Raw genomic sequence first — 22,439 nt, forward strand, 5'->3', positions numbered from 1 at the left:
TTGTATCAGATAGGGATAGTCGTTTCACTTCCCATTTTTGGACTAGTTTCCATGAAGGAATGGGAACCCGACTAAATTTGAGTACGGCTTATCATCCACAAACAGACGGACAAAGTGAAAGGACGATACAAACCCTGGAAGACATGCTGCGAGCATGTGTAATTGATTTTGGTGGTAATTGGGATAGCCACTTACCCTTAATTGAATTCTCCTATAACAATAGTTATCATTCAAGCATCGAAGCTGCTCCATTCGAAGCACTGTACGGACGCAAGTGCCGAACTCCAGTTTGTTGGGCAGAAATAGGAGAAAGTCAATTATCAGGTCCAGAAATTGTGCAAGAAACTACTGACAAGATAACTCAAATCAAGGAAAGACTAAAGACTGCTAGAGATCGCCAGAAAAGCTATGCAGATAATCGCCGCAAGCCACTAGAATTTCAAGTAGGAGACAAGGTACTTTTGAAAGTCTCTCCTTGGAAAGGAGTGGTACGATTCGGTAAGAAAGGAAAGCTGAGTCCAAGATACGTAGGACCATTTTCAGTAATGCAACGAATAGGACCAGTTGCTTATCGCTTACAACTACCAGAAGAATTAGCTGGAGTACATGATGTATTTCATGTATCCAATCTCAAGAAATGTTTATCTGATGAATCCCTGGTGGTACCTCTTCAAGATGTAGAGGTAAATGAAAAGTTAAAATTCATAGAGAAACCACTGCAAATAGAAGACAAGAAAGTCAAGTTTCTCAAGCACAAGCGACTAGTGCTAGTCAAAGTTAAATGGGATTCAAAGAGAGGACCAGAATACACTTGGGAACTGGAATCAGAAATGAAGCGGAAATATCCTCATCTATTCCAGTAAATCTCGAGGACGAGATTTTTCTTAAGGTGGGGAGGATGTAACAACTCCCAATAAAAACATTACTTATGATGTTAATTATCTAATAAGCAAATCCTAATTAAGAAACCCAAGTAATTCCGCATAAACCCTAAAATTTCATGAACAATCGGAATTAGGATCAGGACCCCTAAAACTCAAGGGGGGTTAAACCCTAGTTGACGATTATCCTTCGAATTCGTTGTCTAAATATAATTTTCATTGCACGTCAACTCAACAGAGCTACCCAGGTGACAAGCCTACCCTAGGCTAGGGGGTGTGCCCCGCGACATGCGACCGGGACCATGAAACCCTTCGCGACACGCAGGCGGTTCCAATTTCCAGTATATATAGAGGGGGTTGGGACTTGAATTCTGACATTTGTTCGACGATCAAATTCCAAACCTACGTTAAGTTATAGCAGAAACAATTCACAACACACACTAATCTCGAAACGCTGCCGCAATCAGGGTAATAACTCGATCGCTATTACGATTCAACGTCCGATCCATTGTAACTATCCAACGATTGTTTGAGTGCTACTCAAATTAAGTTTATACTTTGTTATTCATCGTGATTTCGACTTGAATGTTTGAGTGTTGTTCGAACTCGGACTATACTCTGTCATTCGTTGTGAACCCGTTGAATTGTTAAGTATTGCACTTGTAAATCGTTGTGAGGGTTTAATCTCGTGAATTGTCGTAACTGCTGTATTAGTTACTAACCCGTTTGTGTATGCATTGTTATTTAAATTAGGTTAATCAAGGCTAATCAGTAGGCTTATACTTTGCTTGTTAAATCTGCAATGTGAGTCATTCTCTTTTTATCAACTGTTTTACAATACTCCAAATTATTTTCCAAAGTTATAATTACAGGGATTAAGTCTTTGTAATCACCAAATTATAGCCGGTATGTGGGTATTGTGCACATTACTACTGTTTGTATCATTTTAGGTGAGCGAGCCTAAATCATGATATACACTATTAGGTAGTCAGACCTAAATAGTGAATAACGTCACTTGTGGGTGAACGGACCCAACAGTGATATGACCACAGTCACCGATCCGGTTGAGTGACAAATACTGTGGGTAGTTGGTTGATATGGAAACACTGTAATCGCTCTTAATACTGTAAATTATAACAAATGTGTCGTTTTAGTAAAATGAATGATTCACTCAGTATTTCCCCGCTGACAAAACCTTTTTCAAACATGTTTCAGGTGATCTGTTGTGATCCAAGAAAAGTGCCGTGAAGCACTACAAGCTTAGAAAAGTGGCTCAATGTGAATAAATAAAGAAACATGTTTTGAGAAATAAAGATTTCCCCGGGAAATCACCTTATTGTAAATTACAGGGTTTTATCCCTAAATTTTATGTAATAAAGTAAACGGGCATTTGAGTATTAAAAGATCCTGTATTAAAAGACTTCCGCTGTCACCTAAATTAAATACCACGGGATTTCCTGCCTCGCGGCTCTGGACCGGGTCAAACCGGGGCCGAGGGCCGTGACAACCGTTTCATATTTCAAAGAACGCAAAATTTTTAATTGTCACTGTATGGAAAATTAAATTTCATTAGTTAATTTAAGCTAAAAAGATTTCTATTTGTCACTATATTGGAAATTAAACTATACAAAACCAATTCACATGATTAAATGGTTAATTAACCCTTGAAGATGCAAGGAATGAACAATATTATGAATATAAATAGATTAAATGGTATATATATATATATATATATATATATATATATATATATGACAAAGATCCGTTAGGTTATGTTCACATTGGTTCTTGCGGTTCTCGCAATAAAGGTGGTTCTCGCATGAACCTTACCCTATATATATATATATATATATATATATATATATATATATATATATATATATATCAAAGTAAATTAAACAAGTTTAAAATCGTTGAACCATCATTCACATTGCGTCGTGTTAATGCGAAAAAATTAAACTAAAAAGTAAAGCATAGAAAAAAAATACCTAAGTCGATCTAGGATCCCGGTCGTTGCGACGAACCAGTCAAACATGGAATCATCGAATCAAATAACGAATTTTCGAATTACTCGAATCGAATTTTTATTATTTTTACCTAAATTCGTATTGATTCGATTCGATTAATATTTGAAACTCGAATTTGAATCGAATTCGAATAAATTCGATTTAATTCAAATTTACCCTAATCAATAAATTATTTAACATTCATTTTTTAAAATACTACAAACTAATTATATTCAACATAAAATATAATAATTTGCAAAATTAATTAACTATCAATATGTCAAAACACCAAAAAATTAGAAGATAGGTTGGTTACCAGTAGCGCTTTAAGTTAGGTTAAAATTTAGAAATAAGTAGCATTGACTATTTGTCACTAGGTTTGGTAATGTTATGAATAATAAACTTATCACTTATGGAGGTAGTTCATATGTTGGCTAAGTTTAGAAGTTATATGTGTGTATATATGTTTGTGTGTGTATATACATATATAAAAAATTATATATAAATTGAATTCAAATTTCGAATCGAATCGAATTCAAAATCATAAATTCGATTCTAATTCGATTACTGGACTCAAATACGAATCAACTTGAATTTAAACATTTTTAATCGAATTCGAAGCGAGTCGAATTTCGAAATTTTCAAATTTAATCGAATTCTGAACACTCTTAGATCGGCATTTGATTTCATCTCATTCTTTCATAAAAACAACCTGGTGAATATTCCTACTTAACAATATTCACCCATTTTCTCTACCGTAATTATATATATATTGTTTATGAGCGCTGATAAATAGTAACTTTTTTTCTATAATTTTATTATTTAATATATTATAATAGTTCTTTAATAACATATTTTTATTATTTTTTCTTTTTTTAATATATATATTTCCTTTACCATTTTTAATATATTTTTTTTTGTTTTTTTAAACATATATTAATTTATCGATTAATTTAATATTTCTTTAATAATTTACGTTATAATTTTTTTCTAAAAACTTCATTATCATTTACTCAGTTTCGCCGCAACGCGCGACTTAAAAAAACTAACATTACTTGAAAACACAAGAATAAATTAATATTTCCATAAGGAAAATTTGAAGAAGTGAAAATAACATACAAGAACTCAATTGATTCTATTTTCAGGGATACTACCTCTTCTCGTTGCATCCGAGCACCTCCACTAACCTCCCTAGATTCTGATTTAGATCAAGCATGCATTTACCAGTCAGCCATTGTTCAATTTAGCTAATGGGTTCATCTAGAACTTCTTTTATGGGTTCATCCCAAATTTTATATTATCATTTCTACTAAAAATTTGAAATCGAATGAGTTCGTGCGAACTCGTAGTGTTCAACCTAGATCTGCCCCTGTCATGCGAACATGACCATTGTTATCAGAGATATAGGTTGGCCCACTGACGGAAATAAGTGGGCCAACATCTCCTTTGCTTCAAAGTTTTATAACGGGTTCTTGCCTCGAGTTACAAATAATAAGGGGACACCATTGTACCTCGGTTATATTGAAGCTTACCTTTTTAGGCTCGTTGACGAAGATGCGAAAAGCATAGTTCCCGAAAACTTCGAATGACATTGGGGTATCTTTGACTACGCGGGTCAACCGAAATTCAACACAAGCTTAGATGCAAAAGACAAGAACAAGAAATTAGTAGGAGCGAAAACAGTCACTTTTTAGTCTAAGAAGTGGTGTGTTTTGAGGTCAGATGTGCCTCGTGACAAACAAAAACTCAATGAGACTATGGACTATGCGTGTGAACATGCCGATTTTAGTGCGTTTGCCGACGGTGGATCAATGCAAGACCCATCAAAAGATCAATGCAAGTTCAATTCTGGAAAAAATATCACGTTAAAATGTAAAACAACCGAAAACGTACATTTTAATAAGCATAAAAACATATTATATTTGACCCAATTTATTACCAGAAAAAAATTACGCTTAAACGTAAATCAATTTGAATTTATACCAACATATGCATAAAAATAAACACATAAAACTCCATTAAAAAGTATTTAGAAAATTAAAAGGTTGTAATTGTTAACGCTAAAAGTTTAGTGGTAAAAATATAAAAAACAAAAGAAAAGTAAAAGAATAAATCAAAAAGAGAAAAGACAAAAAAATGGCACATTGCAAGTTAGGCCATGGGGTATGGGGCTTGGGTTGGGGGAAAACGCCAAAGGCACCACCCCGGGTGGGCTTGGGTTGGGGTGTGGCCCCTTGGGGCTTGGGTTTCAAGCCGGGCGTGGGGCGGGGGACCAAGGTGACATGGCGGTTTGTGAATGGCCAAAAGAAAAGATCCGCTGGGCTAGCCGTTGGCCAACGGCTATATTTAAAAAAAAATAAATTTTTCTTCCATTTTTTCACTATAAAACTGTAACAACTGCCACTAAAATCCATAATTAGGATGGTAATTAGGTAATAAGGAAACCCTAATTGAGAAACCCAAGTAATTCTGCACTAACCCTAAAATTTCCAGAATAATCAGAATCAGGATCAGGGCCCCTAAAACTCAGGGGGGGCAAAACCCTAGCTACGATTATCATCATAACTCTCTGTTGAAATAGAATTTTAAAAATCTATCGACTCAGCGAGCCTACACACGCAAAAACCTAGTCTATGAAAATAGGGTGGTCACTCGCGTAGCGCGACGCCTAAAGGGGTACCCCCTCGCGCTACGCGACGGTGACAAATTTTCAGTATAAATAGCAGGGGTTGGGACTTGAAATCTGGCACTTGAACGACATTAAAATTCATAATATACGTCGAGTTATAAGCAAAACAGTCCAACACACACACAATTATCGAAACGCTGCCGCAATCAGGGTAATAACTCAATCGCTATTACGATTCAACGTCCGATCGATTATAACTATCCAACGATAGTCCGGGTGCTGCTCAATTGAGCTTGTACTTTGATTATTCGTCGTGATTTCGACTTGAATATTAGAGTGCTGTTCGAATTCGGACTATGCTCTGTTATTCGTTGTGAATCCGATTGAATTAACGAGTATTGCACTGATTAATTGTTGTGAAGGTTTAATCTCGTGAATTGATGTAATTGCTGTATTAGTTACTAACCTGTGTGTGTGCATTGTGTTAAATTAGGTTTAAGCAAGGCTAATCAGTAGGCTTATATCTATTGCTCGTTAATCTGCAATGTGAGTCATTCTTCTTTTTAAACTGTTTTCTCACCGTTTGTGAGTAAGTATTACAAAACTTCAAATTATTTTCAAAGGTTATAATTACAGGGATTAAGTCTTTGTAATCACCAAATTACAGCTGGTATGTGGGGTAATTGTGCACATTACTATTTTATCACTCTATGTGAGTGAATATTACTCTATGTGAGTTATTATTACTCTGTGTGAGTACACCGTCACTATTTGGGCAACGGGACTCAATAGTGGTATGACCACAGTCACAGAAATGAATCGAGTGACAAATACCCATTCTTGATAATTGGTTGATAGAAACATTGTAATCGCTCTTAATACTGTAAATTATAACTAACGGGTCGTTTTAGAAAACAGAATGATTCACTCAGTATTTCCCCGCTGACAAAACCTTTTTCAAACATGTTTCAGGTGATCTGTGTGATCCAGGAAAAGTGCAGTAAAGCACTATCAAGCTCAGAGAAGTGGCTCAGTGTAAATAAATGAATAAAACGTGTTTTGAAAAATAAAGATTTCTATGTGAAATCAACTTATTGTAAATTATGGGATGTATCCCTTAAACTTGGTGTAATATATTAAACGAGCATATTTCACGGATAAAAGATCCTGTTATAAAAAGACTTCCGCTGCCGCATTAATTAAATACCACGGGAACTGTCTCGCGGTCCCCCGACTCCGTCCAGGGTGGGTCGGGGAGCCGTGACAGCGAAGGTGGTATCAGAGCTAATAATTAAATTGAGCCACTGATCGAGCCACTGATTAAGCCTAAATTAAAGCATTATGGACCACGATACTTAATTTTACTAATTGTTATTCTGTGATTATTTGTTTTATTAACTGATTATTTGATAGTTACAGTATGGGTAAACAAAAGTTGTCTGCTATCTACCACAAACTAGATGTGGCATCTTCTTCTAGAAATCCGGTAAATCTAGAAGAAGGAATCTTTGTCCGCAAGGCAAACTATGAGAATCCACTTTCCCCAGAGAAAAGGGATTCGATACTTAAAAAGAGTCAGGAGACAAAGAAACCCCGAACCAAGAGAGTTAGGTTTAACCCCGAAGTCCAAGAGTTGGGTAATAGTATACCTTGGGAAGATAAAATAGACGGGAAATGGGCAAATCTCTACATGCTAGCTACTGTAGCAGAAAATGCTAATCTTTAAATATCCGATAAGTTGGGTCTAGTAAGAGAAATCACAATCCCGTAAATAAATAAAATCCTAAGTGTGTTTATTTCTGTTGTTCTTTGTATAAATTAGTATGCAATAAAACTTCAGTATTTTGTTTGTTAAACTTTGTTCCAAAGTTTTAACATTGCATTTTACATATATGCTATGCAGCATGAATGAGATGTCGGAAACATTCCAGAATCTCAACTTATATCCAGTGCCTATCGAAGTCTCTCACGACTTTACTGGTTACATTGCTGACATAGAAGAACCTGTGGAATTCCAAGCTCCACCGCTGGAAAAAGCCAAACCTAAAAAGAAGAGAAGATATGTAGGGTGGAGGAAAGTGCGCCGTAGGAAAACTGCCACTAGGAAACTCCCTAAAATAGAAAATCCTGTGAGTGTGAGCAAGGGAAAGGAAATAGAAACTGGAGAAGGTTCGAAATCACCTGAAAAAGAAATAGGAATAGATCTGAAACAAAAGGGAATAGAGATTGGCGAAAGCTCTAAACAATCTGAGGAATTCACGTTCCAAGACGAAATAGATCGCCTACTGGAGAATTGTGATGTTTTAGAACCTATCAACGATAATCTCTTTTCTTACCCGGCTACAGTTCAATTTCCACTAAACCTAGGACCAGCTATTCCAGACCCACTAGTTCATACCAGACCATTAGGCCAAATGGAGGAATGGTGGACTAATGATTGGCAATTCCAAAACATAGTTAACAGTCCTTATAGCTTCCTTCCACAATTTGACCCAGAACCACTCCCAAATCCTCCCATGAGTAATGAAAACCTAGCTGAACTCCGTCAGTTCGGTGAAGAACTGATAGGTACAGGTAATAGGATCAGGGAAATGGGAGAGCATCTAACTTGGAAGTACGATGAGAGGGAGCACCGTTACTAGAACCGTCAGTTAAACCACAGAAAGCCGTATTATATGATAGTAACTTAAAATTCTGTAAAATGGGCAATAAAACTCTGTAAAATACGATGTGTATGGATGCATATACAATATACTAACAAAGTAAAAGTTAAGAAATCGACAATTTTGGTTATATTCGTATGATGTGATAATCTATGTGTATCTATGTGAATTTGTCATTGATAAGTTAGACACTAATAATTTTACTAATTAACAGATGGAAAACGCTAATAATGAACCAATTAATGAAGAAAATCAATCTGAGCAAGAACAGGAAGATCAATATATAACTCGACAAGATATCGAGCATTTTATCGCCCAAGGGATAGCTCATGCTATTCCAGAAATTGTAGCTGCTGTTCGAAAACCTGCCGAACCACAATTAATTCCTAGTAAACGTATTCCAGAAGATAACGGCAGTAACAGCATAAATGGAGGCGGTAATCATGACAATCATGATCCGCAACAGGCCCCACTCCCTAAAAGAATGAAAGCTGCAACGCCTGGTTGCACTTACAAAGAATTTCTTGCTTGCAAACCCGCTGAATTTGCAGGTAACGAAGGGGCAACTGCAACACTGCGTTGGTTAGAGAAAACCGAGGCAGTAATTGCAATAAGCAAATGTGCCGAGGGAGACCAGGTGATGTATGCATCAAATCTGTTCAAAGAAGGAGCACTCGAATGGTGGAACACGGTCCTCCAGGCAAAAGGAAGAAGGATAGCTTATGCAATGAGTTGGGAAGAATTTAAGAGTTTAGTAGAAAGAAAATTCTGTCCCGAATACGAGAAGGAACAAATGGCAAACAAGTTCCTAAGTCATCGTATGCTAGGAGTAGATTGTCGGGGATATACTTCGACATTCTTTGAATACGCAAGGGTAGTGCCATCACTGGCTTCGCCAGAACCGGTACTTATCTCTCGTTACATCTGGGGGTTAATTAGTGAAATCCGAAACATCGTTAAAGCTGCGAGACCTCGTACTATTGACGATGCTGTAGAATTAGCTAATACCCTAACAGATGAATTGGTACGCACAAGAGAGGAAGATCGCAAGAAGGAAAAATAGAGTTATTAGGCCATAAGTTTTCTGCAAATTTGTTACCAATGAATTTAGCAGGATTCGATGTAGTATTAGGAATGGATTGGTTAATAGCCAACCATGCTCGAATCCTATGTGACAAAAATGCAGTAGAAATTCAAACCCCTACAGGAGAAGTAATTTTAATTACTGGAAATAGACCTCGAAAGCCACTAAAATTCATCTCAGTAATGAAGTTGGCTAGTTATTCGAGAAAACAGGAAATGATGTATATGATTTCAGTAATCATTAATACTAAGGATAAGGAACTTCAGGACATCCCAGTAGTGTCAGAATACCCAGACGTTTTTCCAGAAGAATTACCTGGATTACCACCTGATAGGGAAGTAGAGTTTAGAATTCATTTAATTCCAGGAACTGCACCAATAGCTAAATCACCATATAGATTAGCACCTACCGAAATGCTAGAATTGAAAAAGCAATTAGATGAATTATTAAGCAAAGGATTCATACAACCTAGTTCATCCCCTTGGGGTGCACCGGTACTGTTTGTGAAAAAGAAAGATGGATCGATGAGAATGTGTATCGATTATAGAGAATTGAATAAGGTTACAATTAAGAATCGATACCCATTACCTAGGATTGATGATCTTTTTGATCAATTGCAAGGAGCTAGGTATTTCTCTAAGATAGATTTAAGATCCGGATACCATCAGTTGAAAGTACAAGAAGAAGACATACCTAAAACTGCTTTCAGAACTAGGTATGGTCATTATGAGTTTACAGTCATGCCCTTTGGATTAACGAATGCCCCAGCAGCATTCATGGACATGATGAATCGAATCTGTAAACCATACTTGGATAAATTTGTGATCGTTTTCATCGACGATATACTTATTTACTCCAAAAGCCAAAAAGAACATTGTGAGCATTTACATGTTCTCTTAACTTTGTTAAGAACCGAAAGGCTTTATGCTAAATTCTCGAAATGTGAATTCTGGCTGCAAGAAGTACAATTCTTAGGTCATGTGGTAAATCACGAAGGTATCCATGTAGATCCTGCTAAGATAGAAGCAATTACGAGGTGGAAAGTTCCACAAACAGCTATGGAGATAAGAAGTTTTCTAGGCTTAGCTGGATACTATAGACGATTTATCAAAGATTTTTCTAAGATAGCCGTACCATTAACTAAGTTAACCTGTAAAGCTGCTAAGTTTGAATGGGGACCTAGACAAGAAGAAGCCTTTAAGATTTTAAAGCATAGGTTGACAAATGCACCAATCTTAGCTTTACCCGAAGGAACAGAAGATTTTGAAGTATATTGTGATGCTTCAAAATTAGGATACGGATGTGTGTTAATGCAACGCAAGAAGGTAATTGCGTATGCTTCTAGACAATTGAAAAAGCACGAAGAAAATTATACGACTCATGATCTAGAATTAGGAGCCATAATTTTTGCCCTTAAGATATGGAGACATTATCTGTATGGAAGTAAGTTTACTGTCTATACAGATCATAAAAGTTTAAGATATATATTTGGGCAAAAAGAATTAAACATGAGGCAAAGAAGATGGATGGAGATGCTAAGCGATTACGACTGTGATATCCAATATCACGAAGGAAAGGCAAATGTAGTTGCAGATGCCTTAAGTCGTAAGTATCATGAGAAACAGAAACAAGTCCGTGCTCTGAGGTTAAATCTACAAGTAGATTTAATGGCACAAATTAAAGAAGTTCAGAAAGCAGCAATCCAAGACGATGCTGAAGGAATGAAAGGTTACCTAAAAGAATTAGAACAAGGAAATGATGGAATTTGGAAATTCCATAAGAAACGAATTTGGGTACCTAAGCAAGGAGAATTAAGAAATAAGATCCTAGAAGAAGCTCATAAATCTAGGTATACTATGCACCCAGGAAACAATAAGATGTACCAAGATTTAAGGAATAATTTCTGGTGGATAGGAATGAAAAAGGATATAGCCGAATACGTATCCAAGTGCTTAACTTGTTCACAAGTTAAAGCTGAACACCAGAAACCTTCAGGACTACTACAACAGTTAGAAATGCCTGTATGGAAATGGGAACTTATAACAATGGACTTTGTTACAAAGTTACCCAAAACCAAAAGAGGTAATGATGCGATTTGGGTAATCGTAGACCGATTAACCAAGTCAGCTCATTTCCTACCAATGAAAGAAACCTTTAGCATGGAAAGGTTAGCACAACTGTACGTGAACGAGGTAGTATCCCTACATGGAGTCCCGCTCTCCATTGTATCGGATAGAGATAGTCGATTTACTTCGCATTTCTGGAAAAGTTTTCAGAAAGCAATGGGAACTCGACTAAATCTAAGTACTGCTTATCATCCACAAACAGACGGACAGAGTGAAAGGACCATACAAACGTTAGAAGACATGCTCCGAGCATGTGTAATTGACTTTGGTGGTAATTGGGATAGCCATTTGCCATTAATTGAATTCTCCTATAACAATAGTTATCATTCAAGCATCAAAGCTGCACCATTTGAAGCACTGTATGGACGTAAGTGCAGAACTCCAGTATGTTGGGCAGAAATCGGAGAAAGTCAATTATCAGGTCCTGAAATTGTACAAGAAACTACTGACAAGATAACTCAAATCAAGGAAAGACTAAAAACAGCTCGAGATCGTCAAAAGAGCTATGCAGACAATCGTCGCAAGCCTTTAGAATTTCAAATCGGAGATAAAGTACTTTTAAAAGTTTCTCCTTGGAAAGGAGTAGTACGATTCGGTAAGAAAGGAAAGCTAAGTCCAAGATACGTTGGACCATTCCCCGTGATTCAACGAATAGGACCAGTTGCTTATCGTTTACAACTACCAGAAGAATTAGCTGGAGTACATGATGTATTTCATGTATCCAATCTTAAGAAATGCTTAGCAGACGAATCCCTGGTAGTACCTCTTCAAGATGTAGAGGTGAACGAAAAGTTAAAATTTATAGAGAAACCACTACAGATTGAAGATAGAAAGGTCAAGTTTCTCAAGCACAAACGACTAGTGCTAGTAAAGGTCAAATGGAATTCAAGAAGAGGACCAGAATACACTTGGGAACTGGAATCAGAAATGAAGCGAAAGTACCCTCATCTATTCCAGTAAATCTCGAGGACGAGATTTTTCTTAAGGTGGGGAGGATGTAACAACTGCCACTAAAATCCATAATTAGGATGGTAATTAGGTAATAAGGAAACCCTAATTGAGAAACCCAAGTAATTCTGCACTAACCCTAAAATTTCCAGAATAATCAGAATCAGGATCAGGGCCCCTAAAACTCAGGGGGGGCAAAACCCTAGCTACGATTATCATCATAACTCTCTGTTGAAATAGAATTTTAAAAATCTATCGACTCAGCGAGCCTACACACGCAAAAACCTAGTCTATGAAAATAGGGTGGTCACTCGCGTAGCGCGACGCCTAAAGGGGTACCCCCTCGCGCTACGCGACGGTGACAAATTTTCAGTATAAATAGCAGGGGTTGGGACTTGAAATCTGGCACTTGAACGACGTTAAAATTCATAATATACGTCGAGTTATAAGCAAAACAGTCCAACACACACACAATTATCGAAACGCTGCCGCAATCAGGGTAATAACTCAATCGCTATTACGATTCAACGTCCGATCGATTATAACTATCCAACGATAGTCCGGGTGCTGCTCAATTGAGCTTGTACTTTGATTATTCGTCGTGATTTCGACTTGAATATTAGAGTGCTGTTCGAATTCGGACTATGCTCTGTTATTCGTTGTGAATCCGATTGAATTAACGAGTATTGCACTGATTAATTGTTGTGAAGGTTTAATCTCGTGAATTGATGTAATTGCTGTATTAGTTACTAACCTGTGTGTGTGCATTGTGTTAAATTAGGTTTAAGCAAGGCTAATCAGTAGGCTTATATCTATTGCTCGTTAATCTGCAATGTGAGTCATTCTTCTTTTTAAACTGTTTTCTCACCGTTTGTGAGTAAGTATTACAAAACTTCAAATTATTTTCAAAGGTTATAATTACAGGGATTAAGTCTTTGTAATCACCAAATTACAGCTGGTATGTGGGGTAATTGTGCACATTACTATTTTATCACTCTATGTGAGTGAATATTACTCTATGTGAGTTATTATTACTCTGTGTGAGTACACCGTCACTATTTGGGCAACGGGACTCAATAGTGGTATGACCACAGTCACAGAAATGAATCGAGTGACAAATACCCATTCTTGATAATTGGTTGATAGAAACATTGTAATCGCTCTTAATACTGTAAATTATAACTAACGGGTCGTTTTAGAAAACAGAATGATTCACTCAGTATTTCCCCGCTGACAAAACCTTTTTCAAACATGTTTCAGGTGATCTGTGTGATCCAGGAAAAGTGCAGTAAAGCACTATCAAGCTCAGAGAAGTGGCTCAGTGTAAATAAATGAATAAAACGTGTTTTGAAAAATAAAGATTTCTATGTGAAATCAACTTATTGTAAATTATGGGATGTATCCCTTAAACTTGGTGTAATATATTAAACGAGCATATTTCACGGATAAAAGATCCTGTTATAAAAAGACTTCCGCTGCCGCATTAATTAAATACCACGGGAACTGTCTCGCGGTCCCCCGACTCCGTCCAGGGTGGGTCGGGGAGCCGTGACAAAAACTCACATTTTACTTCCATTTTTACCACATTCAACCATATCTTCTATACATCTTCAATTCTCCTACTACAAAACGAAAAAATGCATCCTTACAACCGTCCTTTTGACCCGAGCAACCCGTATGGATTCCAAGAAAATAATCCTAGCCCACCACCCACTCGTCCAATAGCTCGTCCATTTTTCATACACTCTCCTATGCCCGACATAACAGGTTATGCATCGTATATCGAGAATCGAGTATTTACTAACTTCCCACACACCGAAGATTCAATACCTACCCCGTTTTCACAATCGCCCATCGACCTTTCACCAACCTCCATCGACCTTTCACAAAACGAATCCGTTCCCGAAACTCAACCACCCAAAGAGGGTCCTTCCGCATCGAAACCCATCAAAAAAAGAAGTCATAAGAAAAAAACCGAGGAGGATAAAGTAGTTGAAACCGCCAAACGAAAACAACAAAAATGGGTCTATGCTGAAGAAGTTGCATTGGCGAGGGCTTGGTGTGAACAATCTCAACATTCAACTTTAGGTATTCTTAACCTTTGTTTATATTAATGGAATTGTTATTTTTTATATAACGTTGTAATATATTAATATTTTTTTATTAAAATAGGAAATTCGCAACATCGAACCGCCCTGTGGGAATCGGTTAGTAGACTATTCCATGAAGAAATGGGTAGGGGGACTTATCGTGAAAACGATAGCTTATCCTCAAAGTGGAGCGAGATAAGCACCAAACTTACAAAAATTAGTGGTTATTTAAATAAAACAAAGCAAAACCCTAAAAGTGGTGAAACCGAAGCCGACGTTTTGACAAATGCAGTAAATGCATTCAAATCAAATATGAACACCGACTTCCGTTTCATGCGATGTTGGGAGATTAGTAAATTCCATCCAAAGTGGGCTACTATCCCCATTGGTAGCGAAACTAACTCGTTTAGTAAAAGGTCAAGGGCCTCGTCCCAAGCCCAATCTGATACACGAGATCAAGAGTTTGAGGACCTTTTGGATGATTCGCCAAGCCCAAACCGGCCTGAGCATGGAAGAAATGCCTCAAGAAGGCGTGCTAAAAAACAAACGGCATCGCATTTAGCTGTGAGTTTTGGTTCGCGTAGGGGAATATACAGCGACCAGTTGGATGACATTTCATGCAAGTTGGATACATTCAACGTATTCCAACAACAAAGGGCCGAAATACGAAGGAGCAAAGAAGCTAGAGATGCCGCTAGAGATGCCCTGGAACAAAGACGGGATGATTTGAAAATTCTATCAGAGCCGATTGATCACCTACAGGGTGACGAGTTAGAAACAGTCTTGACGTTGAGAGAAGAGATAAAAAAACAAATATAAAAGTTAGAATTTTTTTTTTTTGTAATTTTCTTTATTTAAAAATATAAAATTTATGTTTTAAATCATATTGGGTCTGCCCAGCGGGTCAGCCCACAAGCCCACCAAACCCACGCCCCCCAAACCCCCGCCCCCCAAACCCCCGCCCCACCATACCGTGTGTTCTTGTGGGTTACCCATGCCTGCCATTCCATTCCACTTGTCAACCAATGCTCAACCCAAGCCCCACCATACCCCATGGTCTTAGTGTTGATGTTCATGTAAACTTGAGTGATTAAAAAAAAAGTAAATGAATAAAACAAAATAGAGAAAAAACAAAAAAATGGCACGTTGCAAGTTACTGATGTAATATAATAAAAAACACTTTGTACTACAATACACAAATACTATCTCCAACGCGTGTTTCACACCTCGTTCGAAATCCACCTCAGCCACGCCTGAATCCGTCCCTGTGTTGGAGGCCAGTGTCCGACCTCTGTCTGAAAAGAAAAGTCCGTAACTTTGGGCATGGTTTTCCTCGGTTATTGAGCCGAGTTTCAGAAAAGAAAAAAAATAAATCTATACTATATATAATATACATATCCAAAGGACTTCTTAAGGTCATTAAAATTTCCTTAAAACACCTTTAAAACATGATGTACAAGTGTTTTAAGCATCAGAAAACATCCATTTCCACTTATACCCTTCAACTAAAAAAACAAGGATACATCAGGGTTTCACTCTCATTTCAAAACATTTCAAAATGCCCGCTTCCTGCTCCCCTCTCTCTCTCTCTACCCCCGGCGATTCCAGATCTAGATCTGGATCTAGGGTTTTTCTCCATCACGTTTCTACTACTCCAATTCCTCATGGAAATCCTTGGAATCAAACTCAAGTCTAGGTTTTGAACTTCACGGAGTAAGTGCTTTTCTAGATTTTGTCCAAATTCATTGGAATTTTATATTGTAGATCTAGGTTTCAAACTTTTGATATGAACCGATTTCGTTGAGGTAATCATTGTTTGGATCTGTAAATATGAAATCCATACCATTTGTTTTGTTACAGGAGTTGAAGATGATGCAAGCTGTTGTTTTAATTGGTGGTGGTTAGCAATGATCGAGATGGTGGTGGTCTGCGGCTTGTGGTGGTAATGGTTAGTGTCAACAGATTCTGGTGACCCAACCTAGGGTTTAGAGTTTCGACCAGATTCTGGTAGCCCTATCTAGGGTTCTGACCATAACCCTAATCCGGTGAAAGTTGTAGATCTGGTCAGTAAGGGAATGAAAACGAATTTCGTGTTGTGTGGTACTGTATCTCTCATTTCACCATTTTTAAAATTTTTTAAGTTATAGCAAAAGATGAGGTTTTAATTTTAGCTAAGGTTCATAAAAACTTCATTAGAGATGATGGGGTTTTAGTTTTTGAAATGGGGGGGTTTTGGGTTTAATGGGGTTTTAGTTTTTGAAATGGGGGGTTTTGGGTTTAATGGGGTTTTGAAGGGATAGCTCAAAGGTAAATATTTGGGTCCTGTCAAAACGGGTTAGGTTGACCTGGAATTTACCTGGAACTTCAAAGAAAATGAAGAGGTTCTGACCATAACCCTATCTGTGTAATTTACCGGTGAAAGCTGTGTAATTTGTTCCGAAAGCCACCAGGGTGATGCTCGAAAATGGCAGTGGTGATGATGGTCGTAGGTGGTGAGACAGTGGTTAGAGTGGTGTTAAAGTTGGATCTCCTGATCTTACTGGATGGACAACAACTGCTGGAGACCTATGTGATGAGAAATGGCAAGGTGTTGTCTGTGAAACTACTAATACAAATAGTATATCAATGTATGGAAACCCTATCTTTCAATTTTGTTGCAATTTTTAAATTAATTGTTTTGATTTTTAATTTTCTTATTTTGAATAGAATTGTTCATGGTGCTAACTCAGTACGAGAATTGGGTGATACCCTAGGAGCATTTTCTTCCCTCCAAAGCATGTAAGTGACTGTTCGATATTGTAGAGTCAAAGGTCTATAATTTTCTGCATGTTAAACCTATATTCTGTTCATCTGGAATGAATATATTGCCTTCTGACATGTGCTTCTTAATGATCTGTAGGCTGGCATGGGAGCCCTTCTTCTAAACATACTTTCAAAGTATTCAGAAGGTGATGCATTTTTTCACATTTTTAGTTTATTTATTATTTTTATCAATACATACTTGTATATGTTTTGGATTCTGGATCTCATGTTGGTTCCTTTAAACAGCATTCTCTTCAATGATTGAGGGGAAGAACGAACAGATGTCAACATCTGAGTTGTCTGGAGGAGCAAGGATACACTATATATTTCAGTCAATATTCGTCAAGAGTTTGGAGATGCGCCTTCACTTGTGTATCTATAGATGTATCAATGCAGTTCTTTTTGCATGATATTGATTTACTGCTGAAGCTGATATTGATTTACTGTTGAAGGAAGTGGATCCTCGTTCGGTTTGTTTACAGCCCTACCTATTACAAAGGTGTAAAATTACCCGTTGCTCCAAGGGTCATCGTTTGTTTTGATGGTTACTTTTATATAATATATTACAGATGGACTACATAAACACCTCGGCTTTTGAAGTAACTCGGCTTTTGAAGGTTCGGCTTTCGTGAGACTTCCTTCCTGCAAATCATGATAACCGAAACTTCTATCCATGGTAATTTATGCTTCTGTATATTTGTATTCTCTTATTTTCCTTATTAATTACTAAAGCATGTAAATTATATTTAGTTTTTGTCATGACAGTGAGTGGAAAAACATGTATATTTCAATGGGACTCTATACCAAATAGTCAACATTTTTGCTCTTAGTTTTTTGTATGTAAATTGTGCAGATGTGTTTTGATGATAATACGAATGACATTTTTGCTATAGTTTCACCATGAAAATGTTCTGTTTTATTTTATCATGTGTTTTGATGATAATACGACTGACATTTCGGGTAAAACAGGGCTATGAGGTTTTGAAGAGAGTTGTTGATGTGATTGGGCAATATGATAGAAAAAAGCTTGAGCAATTAAGCGGGTATGTACCTATTTTTCTTGTGATGAGTCATGAGTGGCTGATAACTTTTAAAAAACAAATATATTCAACAGAGATGAATTATTAAATCGCTAAAAACACAATTTTTGTTCTTTTCCTTTTGTTTTTCCACAAGACAATCACCAAGTCCTTGAAAGATGAAAAAATGTGTTGTGTAATTTTATCATAATTCTGCATTTTTAGTTTGCAATTTTTCATAATTCTGCAGTTTATTCTGCATCTTTTTAGTAATAGAGTTATATGTTCTTTTAATGAAATATAATAGTCAAAGTTACCCACTCATCTTTCAGCTGTTAATGAAGTCTACCTTGGTAAATGGTGTGTGGTAGCCAGTGAGACGATGGTGGTGTTTTCTAGCAGTTAAGCAGCAGATTGCCCTGATTTAGGGGTTACCGGTTTGCCTACTGAAGCTGCTTTAAAAGTGCTGGTAGAAAAAATGGGAGTTCCTGATGTTAATGCCCGAAAGAAAATTCGTGGGTTGCAGATTATGGCAAACTATTTGATTGATAACAATAGTGTTAAGTTAGGCAAGTTCAAAACTTTGTTATATGTTTTCTTAATACTTGTATTGATATTTGTAAATGTTTCTTTAATTAATTTTTTAATGGAGTGCAGGGTGTTGCGACTGGTGGACTAAAAGATCGAAGCGCGTTGGCACATTAGAGTTGGACCGGATTCATAAGTCCATGAGTGTTATTGTCCGTGAGCCAGATGGGCATAACCGATTGCTTGTCAAGGTAAAATGGGTCGGACAAAGGTTATAATGGCATGTTTGGAACGGGTTGTGTTGAGTTGACCCGTTCATATAGTAATTTTTTTTGACATTTTTCAAGAATTAACATATGTTAGTTGAATCAGATCATAGATCTGCTGGCATTTGTTAGACTGTAGTTCGTATTGACATGCTAAAAGTGAAAATCAACAATAAATTACAAAGACAGAGGAAAAGGCATATTTGATGCTGTAAGAACTGAACCGGTTTTCAGAGACAACAAAGGGCATGTGTACTGGAGGTTAAAAGGGTGTTCTGATATAGGACTGGGGATCATTCTTCAAGGTGAGCTCTAAATGTAATTTGTTAAAGTTTTAATTGGATTTTAAAACTTGTAAAGCCATATATTGTCATTACTTATAACTGCTATTGTTACTCAATATTCAGATATAGGACTGGGGATCATACAGTTGAAGCAGCTGACAAATGGTTTGAGTATGATGATGACCAGATGGATTTGATTGAAAAACACATACATGTCATGAGGTAACTCTTACCCTTTTTAGCTAAACTGGTAGTGTACAAATACAATAACTCGAATTTGTACCGTCGAATGAAAGCGTATTACATTTGACCCGAATCATTTCCGAACAAAATTTACGTCAAAACGTAGACCAACTGAAAACGTACATAAAAAAACATGAAAACGTATTATATTTAAGCCTACTTGTATCCGAAAAAATTTACGTCAAAACATAAACCAATTTGAATTTATATCGACACGTATATAAAAACAAGCACGAAAAAAATTTGTCTTTTTTAGTTAAAGAATGAAAGTACATAGTAAACTGGAAACTTTAGAAACTTAAGGGGTTAAAATGACATTTTACAAAGTTTTTACAAAGTTGAGGGGGTGTAGGTGTCAATATTTAAAATAAAAAACTTAACATTACTGTTCATCATACCACACTTTTTAATATATACTTAATTAATATTATTTTATAGACCACTATATGGAGGTTACATTCATATCTCGGTTTTTAGAAGTGCGCCTCACGTGCAAGGCGATGTATAAAACGCCTTACGGCCTTGATGTGCTTCACGTACACGTTTGTTTTTTTTATTCTTCTTGTTTGATTTTGAAATGGGTTTTTGATTTAGTGTAGATCTAATTGTCAGGTGATGTTATGATGTGCATCTTGTTTGATCTAAATTTGGGTTTTGTTTAGATCTGAGGTTTAATAAGATTAGTGATCAGATTTGCATTTTAGGGGGGTTGATTTGTGAGAAATTTGTTGGAAAGATTTGTGTTTATTTAGTATTAGTTTAATGTGGGAAAATGGGAAATTTTGTTGAGTAACAAAGAAAGAGGTAGTAACGATATCATTCCGATTAGTCAAATGTGTCAACAGATGTGAATTTTCCGAATTCATGTTTAGAAGTTCCCTTTTTGAAAAATGATTTGTTAAATCTGTTTAGATTTGCAATAAAAATGCAATTGTGATTCTGATCTCATGATGATTTAGCGTGTGAATTCAGACATGTAAATTGCCTAGCTTTAATCTGCTAATCATAACATATTAAAATTCTGATTAGTAGTTTCGACATGTGGATCTATTATATGATATTATTTATAATGAATGATTCATTTGATGTGTTGATCATGCAGCAACCGAAGTCACTGAAGAATTTGAACGGGCAGATATGCCAGATCTGTGGGGACACCGTAGGCCTAACTGAAAGTGGTGAAATCTTTGTTGCTTGCAACGAGTGCGCCTTCCCGGTATGCAGGCCATGCTATGAGTACGAAAGGAGAGATGGGAATCAAGCCTGCCCTCAATGCAAGACTAGATACAGAAGACACAAAGGTTCGTATAGTTTGACTTTTGGTCAATGATAGATAGATGGTTAGATTTTTAAGTTTTAACTTATGGAAATTAATAGGGAGCCCTCAGGTTGATGGTGATGAGGATGAGGAGGACGACGAAGACTTGGAAAACGAGTTCAATTATGATCAAGGGAACACCAAAGCTAGACGCCATTGGCAGGGAGATGATGCTGATCTTTCTTCGTCTGCTAGACACGAGTGACAGCAACCTGTCCCCCTTCTCACTAATGGTCACCAAGTAGGCTATGATCTATGAATATATTAAGTTCTTCCTTGTGAATACGGTTTACGCTTCATCACAAAAATAGAGGAAACGGGTCAAAAGAGCCTTAAATTCAAACATTTAATTTAAATTATTCTATTTGCAGGTCTCTGGGGAAATTCCAAGTGTTACAGACAATTTGTCGGTAAGAAGAACATCGGGTCCTTTAGCTCCTGGTAACAAGCATGTCCACTCACTTCCGTACATCGACCCCAGGCAACTAGGTAGAAAACCGTCTTATCTTAAGTAGTATATCTTTGCAAAATTGTGATGTGATGTGTGTTATGTTGTTTTCTTGTAGTTCCTGTAAGAAGGGTGGAAGGAAACATGCGATACATCAAATACATCAAACTTCTTCAACGTAAAGATCAGCTACATCACTGAACAAGCCAAAAGATGCGCTGAAGTTGCAATTTTAGAAATATTTTTGTAATATTGTCAATGTATATTTTGTAAAGTGTTGGTTTAAAGTTCTCTCTATTATATCATCTCTTTAAGTTATAATAAGTCAACCACTTGATATGAAACCTTACTGTGGAGAAACAATGTGGACTCCCATTTGCATCTCGTTTCTTTTTGTGCTGCTGTTTACAGCAATGGGCAGGTTGTGGTACGCATTAACATGATTTTTTTTACATGGGCTGAATTGAGTTGACCAGGGCCGTCTTCGAAAATGTTGGAAAATTTTTAGACCCTGCGCAAACAGAAAATACGGGAACTTTATAAATTTTTAAAAAGAATATATATAAAAAATTTAAAAATAAAAAAATTACAATGTAAAACTAATAAAAAATAAAAAAATTGGGCCCCGATGGGTTTGGACCCTGAGTCGTTGTCCATCCCGCACATCCTTCGGGTCGGCCCTGGAGTTGACCCATCTATACACAAGTCCTTTGGACATTAAAAATACATTTCAGGCAATTGCTTTAAGAAATATATTTTTTTAAACATGTTGGAAATATACCATAACGCAAATAAACCCATTCATTAAAAAATAGCTCCAACATAAATGCGCACTTTTTGATACTGAAACAATTGCATTCAGTTGTGGCAGGTGTTGGGAAAGATGTTATTGGATGGTTGAAACAGCCCCAAGCCAAATGACGAAAATAACCTATCTAAAATTTATTATAAAGTTGAATTTCCTATGTTATTTTATTTTGCTTCCTATTAAAGTTATAATTCCCACCTATAAATTGGGATTTAGGGTTTTATTGCTGGTTAGTTTATGATTGAATGTGATTTAGAGAGTTTGTTAGCTAATCGTTTTCAAGCCATTTGATCGCT

General features: G+C 36.7%; 2 long non-coding RNA genes across 9 annotated transcripts; both read left to right on the top strand.

Moving 5' to 3' along the window:
* The first annotated feature begins 15,958 nt into the window (after nt 1-15,958).
* Nucleotides 15,959-18,816, top strand: LOC110879163. 7 transcript variants are annotated; one of them, XR_004861854.1, is made up of 9 exons: nt 15,960-16,140; nt 16,288-17,054; nt 17,134-17,205; nt 17,327-17,375; nt 17,476-17,613; nt 17,682-17,728; nt 17,799-17,905; nt 18,199-18,272; nt 18,581-18,816. It is a non-coding gene; the product is annotated as an uncharacterized LOC110879163 (long non-coding RNA). The 7 variants fall into 7 exon arrangements; XR_004861855.1 differs by having other exon boundaries at nt 17,682-17,699; XR_002558538.2 differs by having other exon boundaries at nt 16,288-16,527; nt 16,850-17,054; nt 17,476-17,699.
* A 91-nt stretch (nt 18,817-18,907) lies between these two features.
* LOC110879152 lies at nt 18,908-21,679 on the top strand. Of its 2 annotated transcripts, none has more exons than XR_002558530.2 (7): nt 18,908-19,027; nt 19,149-19,347; nt 19,450-19,548; nt 20,672-20,870; nt 20,958-21,128; nt 21,259-21,376; nt 21,454-21,679. It is a non-coding gene; the product is annotated as an uncharacterized LOC110879152 (long non-coding RNA). The 2 variants fall into 2 exon arrangements; XR_002558529.2 differs by having other exon boundaries at nt 20,947-21,128; nt 21,454-21,664.
* The last annotated feature ends 760 nt before the right edge of the window (nt 21,680-22,439 follow it).

The sequence above is a fragment of the Helianthus annuus genome, chromosome 1 (genome assembly GCF_002127325.2).
Source record: "Helianthus annuus cultivar XRQ/B chromosome 1, HanXRQr2.0-SUNRISE, whole genome shotgun sequence".
NCBI classification, from domain to species: domain Eukaryota; kingdom Viridiplantae; phylum Streptophyta; class Magnoliopsida; order Asterales; family Asteraceae; genus Helianthus; species Helianthus annuus.